Below are 7,744 nucleotides of genomic sequence, written 5' to 3'. Positions count from 1 at the left end.
TCCTCCGACGTTTAGTACAGTGTATTGCAGTCTGGCAGTTAATTAACAAAGAAAGACGCATAAAAGACAAAAACTTAACCAGGGTATTGATCATGACATGAACAAGAAATTGTGTTTTTTGAATAAAATTTATTTGTTCATGCTTTAGTCATGAACTATCCCAGTGAAAATTTTAACACCTTCAATATGTTATAAATTTTTTCTTTTCTCTGGTAAATGATACACAATAGATTTTTTTTTTTTTTTGGGGGGGGGGGGGGGGGGGGGGCTATGACTCAAGTAGATATCCAATATATAAGAGTGGTCGATTTAATTAGAAGAAAAATGTTAAATATATTTTCTTGGCCAATCAAAAATTAGAAAAGATTTCTATAACTTTAGTGGCAGAGGATTTGCTGCCTTAAAAATGTTATTATCTGAACTCTGAGTAGTTTTAAAAGCGATCTTCTAGTATTTTTTAGAGGGAAATCTTTTGGTGTTCACTTCTTTATGGTGCACCTATTATATTTCTCTTTGAAAATAATCATTTAGATAGAAACACATGATGCACATACATACACACTACAATGTATGTGAGGATTCATATAGGGATGATTTAGTTTTACATCAGCTACGCAATAGGTAGATCTTTGGTAATTCTATATCATATATATTTATTCATTAATTCAAATCCAAATACAAAAACTATAACTAGTCAATGGTCATCTCAAATATGCTAGTATTCCTGCTCCACATATCCATATACTAGGTCTACTCTAAGGGGATGTTTGATTCGCAATCGAAATCAGAATGAGAATGGAAATCGGAATGGCTCGAAATTAGAATCGAAATGGCTAAATCATCCAAAGCGTTTGGTTCGTGATCGGAATCGGAATTGGAATAGAAATTTGAATCTATAGAGGAGAGTAAGGATTGGAGGAGTGTTTGGTTGGGGGGAGTGGGGGTCAGGTATCGAAATCGGAATGGATGACTTCCATTCTAATCGTTTGGTTAGGAGTCCCATCCAGATTTCGATTCTGGAATGGAATGGGAATGGCTTAATGTATATAGAACTCAATCTCTGCTTTCTTCTATGCATTCAATTGTTCATTCCAATTTCGATTTCGATTTCGATTTTGGTCACGAACCAAATATTTCGAGAGATTTGACCATTTCGATTTTGATTCTAAACCATTTCGATTTTCATTCCTATTTTATTTTCAGTTGCGAACCAAACACTCCCTGAATTCTATATAGATTGAACAATTCTCATTCCACTCCGAAATCGGAATCGGAATAGAACTCCTCCCAACCAAATGGTTGGAATAAGAGTCACCTATTCCGATTTCGATTTCAGACCCCCACTCCTCCCCAACCACATATTTTCTGAAATTATTTATATTATTTAAAATTTTAATCTTATATAAACACCTAAATTTTAGTAGTGCATAATCAATATGAAAATAAAAACGTATCTGCAGGGGCCATCATACAGGTTGTTCTAGGTGTCTTTTTCATCTAGCTTCGATGGAACGATATCTTTTGATGCCCAAAATTTAAGTTTCTAGTTTAACTGAGAAAATAATCTCGTATCTCACAATATATTAATATTAAAAGGTAGCCTCGTCAGCTCGAATTCCAGAGTTGCTTTAGATGTAGTGATGCGTTTTGAAATTCTCCCAGGACCTTTTGCAGGGTTATTCTATCAATTCACCAGAGCATCCCAGCACATTTATTTGCTCAAATTGAGAGTTCCAAGAGATGTCTATAATCTTTGCAAAGAACAAAAAAAAAAAAAAAAAAAAAAAAAAAAAAGTCTATGATGGGTCATAAATACTTTCCGGGTTTTAATTTCAAATATATCTGCCCACGTCATTTCTTCTATCCAAAAAATTTCTAATTTGATGGAGCTAAATTTGTTATCTATAGTTCTGATGATAGATTTTTAATAATTAGTGGCTCCAATTTTTTTGAATCTCCTATTCTCAGTATGGAGTTTCATACTGTCTAGACTGGGATCATTTTTATCAGACAGTAACTTCATGCCAATAAAATTTTTTTTAAAGATGATCCTGCCTCTATCATTGTCTGACTTCAAGTGATGCCAGATAATCCAGAAAATATCTTCTTATTCGAAATGTCAAGATCACTCTTCGTTACGCTACTGCAGTTAGAGTCCAATATATTTATCGAGAGGTTAATACTGCAATAGACTGGATGACAGTTTTTATTGCTGACTATTCTGATGACTGGATCTGGAGACAGGAAGGAGACTGCTTATTGGATTTGTGAGATTTTTTTATATCTTTATCTTTTGGACTACTCTCGAATCAGACTGATGTGACCGTCTGTTTATATAAAAAAAATTAATTTTAATCAATTTTTTTATATTTTTTTTGATAAATAGAAATCTTTTACTTCAGTGTATGATCCCAAGGCCTATGGCTATTTTTCTATGAAAAATGCATAAAATTTACTTTCCACTTATATCAAAAAAAAATAGAAATTTTTTTCTTTGTCATGAGTTGAAAAAAAAAATTAATATTTTTTCATCCACAAGCACAGTAGAAAAAATCATACAGTAAAATTTATATTTTATTTTTTTTTTTTTCTTCTTACCATCACGATGATAATTCGTATGGAATGGACCTTGGCATCTGCTCCGCACGTCACAGGTTAGAGACCATATGCAGTCTCTTAAATAAAAGAATTTATCTTCAAAGTTTGTGCGGATAAGAGCAGTGGGGTGGGGGCCCTTATGGTCATGTCCAGAGACTCACCCTATTTTTTTTACAAAAAAGAAAATTATTTTTTTATATATTTTTTTTCCTTCTCCATGGAACATACACCGATCCTCTTTACTGTCACTGCCCTCCATGCTAGCCAATAATAAAAATGGCTTTCTTGGTTGTGAAAAATGTGGCCCTACCCCTCATGCTCCAGAGTCCTAGTTCATCTCTATTCCATTGTCTCTTCCACAACTACTTGCACATGTCCTTTCCCATTTCCCTCTCCATATTGGTCTCCCTTTCCGCTTTTCCCTCAGTACAAAATCCATAAAAGAGATTGTCTTTATAGGGATCTGCTTCTATTCCAGTCATGAGCCCATCAACTTGCGAGACCCCACTTAGGGATAAGGTGCATATGATGTGTCTCCTTTAACTACGGAGTGAATGGTATTAGACTCAAAAGCAGGCACTGTGGGAAGCTGTAACTTCTGTAGCCATTGCTATCAGGATTCAAATGTGTGATATTGGCGAGAAAATGACCCCCTGTGACAATAAAAGGGATTCTATCTTTTATATTCTTTTGGCGGACCAGGAGACAAGCTGTTCGACTCCACTCTGATGAAAGAAAAAGGAATCAAACGAGCCTTGGATGTATCAAAACCAAGAGCCAATGCAACAGAAGGCCTTGATTGCCGAGTCCCTCTCTTCCCTAGAATATTTTTACCTCCCAGTAATCTCATTTCTACCGAGATGAATTCCTCTTCCTCTTCTTCTATGTGCATGCATCTAGAAGGACCGGAATTCATCTCATATGTTTTTTTTTTTTTTTTGCCCATTTATCTAAGTCCACATGATATATTATCCTCTTCTGATTAACCATCTTATCTTTTATTTTATTTGCCAATTTATATGCTGGCCTCCGGTGATGTTGAAGGGACGCTGCAAAGACGCAGAGAATTATGTCTGCTCCGTGATACCACTTGACCGCTTCTCATTACCACTGTTAATCTGAAGTCGATACGTTATCAAAAAGGGCTATTGACTTCTCCATTGGTGATCCGATCCTAAGATCTCGGATCAGATTTCCTAGTGAATGACTAAATATTCGATCAGTTAGTTATTGGTAAGGAACCGACTTCTTTGTACTGAATTCCTTGTAGTTTCTTCTGCGTAATCAACTTCTTTTGGAAGAGGTACTTCTCCTTTAATTTCTCCATCTTCTCTTTTCCTTTAAATTTAGCAAAACTAAGAGGATTAGTAGGATTCTCATTAATGCTTGTTAAATGTGGATAATCTCCTCTCTAATGCATCATACTTTCTCATCTGAACTATTCTTGCAAGGATTAATCTTTGTATGGAAATTAAAGATGGAAAAATAGTATATAGTTGGTGTACTCGCACCTACGCCCACACACAAAAAGGCACGGTGAGACCTTTATCACTTTCTCTTTATTCTGTTGGGCTAAAACTACATCCTTCTAGGAGCTGTCCTCATCGCCTCGATTGGAGATAATGCACCAAGATGCTCGACTACTTCAATTTGAATCCCCACCACTTCACCCAACTCTATATAAGAACCCTTAACCCCGTTCTATCTCCATCCTTTCCCTTTATTACCAGATCTTCTTCTTCTTCTTCCTTCTACTCCTCCGATTGCAACTGCCGCTGCTACCACTACCACCAGCACCGCTACTACCGCTACCGCCACTACTAAACTTCCGTCTACTATGCCTTTCTGGGAGAATCTAGCCGTTGAAGCTTCAGCTGTTCTCTTCTCATCCGTGGCTTCACATTAGGTTCAGGAAGTAATGGTGCAGCCAAGGATGACTTGCCGACCCTTCTATAGAATTCTCCTGTTCCTCCTTTGGAGGAATTTTAGAAGAAGAGGCCGGCAAGTTGTCCTTGGCTACACATTATTTCCTGCTCCTCATGCGAGTCCTGTGATGATATTGCTCCCATGATACCCAAATTCCGGGAGTTTTTCTAAAATTCCAGGCGTTTTTATTGTTTAAGTGTAACAGCAGTTTGATATCAGACAAAAAAATGTCCAATATTTCTGTATCATTTTTTTGTTGCTCTCACAACAACAGGTCTGTTACAGTTTCTCAAGATTCTCCATTCTGTTAACAATATTCTCCATTCAGATCAATACAATTCGTGCTACAATAGGTCTACATGAAATACAACATAAATTCAACTGTTGCTTCCTGTGGCTGTTTTTTTTTTTTTTTTTAATGCAAAGGGAGGTTGGAAATGCCCTTCCTGTGACTGTTTAGTGCTATCTATTCAATTTACATTAGAGTCATACTCCATGCTTTAATTTACAGTGCCAGATTATAAATTTTTTTCTATTATTTCATCAATCCGATGATTTAATTTGGTTACCTTTTTTTTGATGAAAGGGAAGGAGACCCACTCTATACTTCGTCAGGATTAATTTGGTTACATTGAATCATGATGCACATTCGAAAGAAGGAGCTTTCTACTTGCTAAAGGTCTTGATTCTTCTCATCTTTCTCCACTTATATATATATATATATATGTGCTGATTTGCGTGCTAATTTTTCCAGTCAACATTCGTTTTTTGATGGCTTTATGCAATACCCTTAATTCCAAGAATCATCTTGCAAAGTAGAACAGTATAGATGTTCGAACTAGGCTCGGTTCAAATAGCCAACATCCCTTTGCTCATAGGTCAAGATATTACCCCTTTACTGGGAAAGATCATGGCTTATATCCTATTGGACTGCTTAATTTTTCCTCTAAAAATATCGTTGGTTTACAAGCAGAGATAACAGTTTCACAGCACAATGATTATTGAAGCTCTTGGCAAGACAGATTTGGACTTATAATGCCTACCTTTTTCATTTTGTAATGTCCGTGTGCCTATGAGGTACAATTGATACAAGCCACAGCAGGAGCTAAAGAGATTATTGGTTAATGTGAGTTCTATTTTTAAATATTAGATCACCGACACCCTTCTACCAGGGAACTAACCCATATATGTACTAAATTTACACTGTAATCTTTTGTCATATGATCATTTTGTAGGATTCTTCCAGCTCTTAGGCTTTTCAATACTTTGTTCCTTTTTCAAACTTCTTGTATGAGTTGCATAATAAGGATTTGGAAAATGAATGATGTAGCCATTTGTGTATTATTTCCTTATTTTTACCTGCTAAAAAAATGACAATGAGCCATCTCACATTCTTTTATAGTACATTGTTTTTGTCAGTGATAGGGATTCATCACATGTGCTCATGGATTCTCTTATTTCAGACAGATTAGAGAGAGAGAGAGAGAGAGAGAGGGTACATGATATTATCTATCATCATTTCTTCTAGCAGACAAGGTACCTTTTAACCTTCCCGACAACTTACCTTCTACTAGCGACATGTAAGTTTTGGTTCTAGCATTTGATATCACATTTCACTTGTACCTCTCATTATTTTAATATTTGATGAAACATTCTATTACTAAGAATTCGGCTTCATTGATGGAAACAAGATCAAGAGTCCGTCTATTAATTGAACGTGGTATCTCATTGGATGCTTTTTCCCATGACAGGTTTGTGAAACTAAATAGCTTAGTTTTTGAACACTGGTAGATATATAATCTAGTCATATTTCAGTCTTAGGCATCCATATTGATACAAACCATCACATGCATGCTTACTGCAACATCAGAAAATGTTATTCTTTTTGTGGGATGAAAAACATCAAAAAAGGTTGTAATAGAAGTTAGATTTGCTGCAAGTTTGAACGACACAATCACAATCTATTTCTGTTTGTTTTTTTCCACACATTGAACCAGAAGAGCACACCTCACTGCAAAACTAATTTAAAATTCTTTAGATTTCTTGGAATAATGATGAAAGTGTCGAGCTTATGATCTCCCTCCAGCTCAAGCGCTGAGGAGGCAGGTACCAACCAGCAGACCAAAGTCTGATTTGAGCAAAGCACATTTTAACTTCTAATCAAGGGGTACTATCTGTAGAGCCATCATTCTTTATAGATGTGCTATTTCTGAGATCTCAACATATATGGAGAGCAATCTTTTGAGTGACTTTATTTTTATATGAGCAAAATAATGGTATTCTCTTGAGTTATCCTTTTCTTCCAATTTTTCATATATGCATGTATTGAACCAGTTGTGTATGTTTCTCCAATACATGCTATGATATCCAAAAATTGTTTTTCTTCCAGGAATTGGAGTGAGTCAATAAACTTGTTTTTTCCTAATTAAAAGAAGTGATTGATTACTCCGAGAAAGGAAAGAGGAGAGATGATCATATATATATAAGAGCTGAGGGCGAATGCCCTTGGGAGTGTATAGATGTCATCTGGACAAGGAGACTGGATAACATAAGAGTGTGCAAGTCAAGCTGTGGAACAGCAATACGGCATCAAAGCTGAGGAATCTCCACTAGCTGAAAGCAATTGGTTGAATACTGGCATACGGTTCAACATTCATGGCAAAATCTATCATCAGCTTTTTGAAGCTTGTGGCGAGTTTGTTACGAAGTCAGATCGATCTTTTTATATTTTCTTAAATATTGCTGTATGGAAAAGTACGGGTGTTACTGAAATGAATAAGGATGGTCTGGACACCTCCACTCTGGTGCTAACTCTGAAAAATTTCCAGAAGAAAGTTTTGATTGTTGAACTAATGAGAGGCATGCATTAAAAACAACCTAACTGCCAACGGTTCAAGCATCTCATTCTGAGGACAACATTTGTGAGATATCGGTGAAACATGTGGATCCTTCTTAAGAGTTCGTTTTTTTTTATAGATAAATATTATGAGAAAATTGATCAATTTTTCTATTGATCAATTTATCAATGCTCTAATACTTTTCTACATAGATAAATTATTTTTTCATGGATAATATTTATTCATAAAATGAAAAAAAATCTTACCCACCTAGGAGGTACATAAGCCATTTTTCCATCAATTTCAAAAATAATTTTTTATTTCATTCCTAATATATCCTTAACCCGATAATAATAATATAATAATATATAATATTATCTTAT

General features: G+C 35.4%; 1 long non-coding RNA gene across 3 annotated transcripts; it reads left to right on the top strand.

Moving 5' to 3' along the window:
* The first annotated feature begins 3,940 nt into the window (after positions 1-3,940).
* Positions 3,941-7,327, top strand: LOC105044911 (uncharacterized). 3 transcript variants are annotated; one of them, XR_012141377.1, is made up of 4 exons: positions 3,941-5,203; positions 5,988-6,104; positions 6,190-6,800; positions 6,914-7,327. It is a non-coding gene; the product is annotated as an uncharacterized lncRNA (long non-coding RNA). The 3 variants fall into 3 exon arrangements; XR_012141376.1 differs by having other exon boundaries at positions 3,942-5,203; positions 5,988-6,691; XR_012141375.1 differs by having other exon boundaries at positions 3,943-5,203; positions 5,988-6,800.
* The last annotated feature ends 417 nt before the right edge of the window (positions 7,328-7,744 follow it).

Source organism: Elaeis guineensis, chromosome 5 (genome assembly GCF_000442705.2).
Source record: "Elaeis guineensis isolate ETL-2024a chromosome 5, EG11, whole genome shotgun sequence".
Taxonomy (NCBI): domain Eukaryota; kingdom Viridiplantae; phylum Streptophyta; class Magnoliopsida; order Arecales; family Arecaceae; genus Elaeis; species Elaeis guineensis.
The sequence above is the reverse complement of the archived record's forward strand: the minus strand, read 5'-3'. Positions and strand labels throughout refer to the sequence as shown.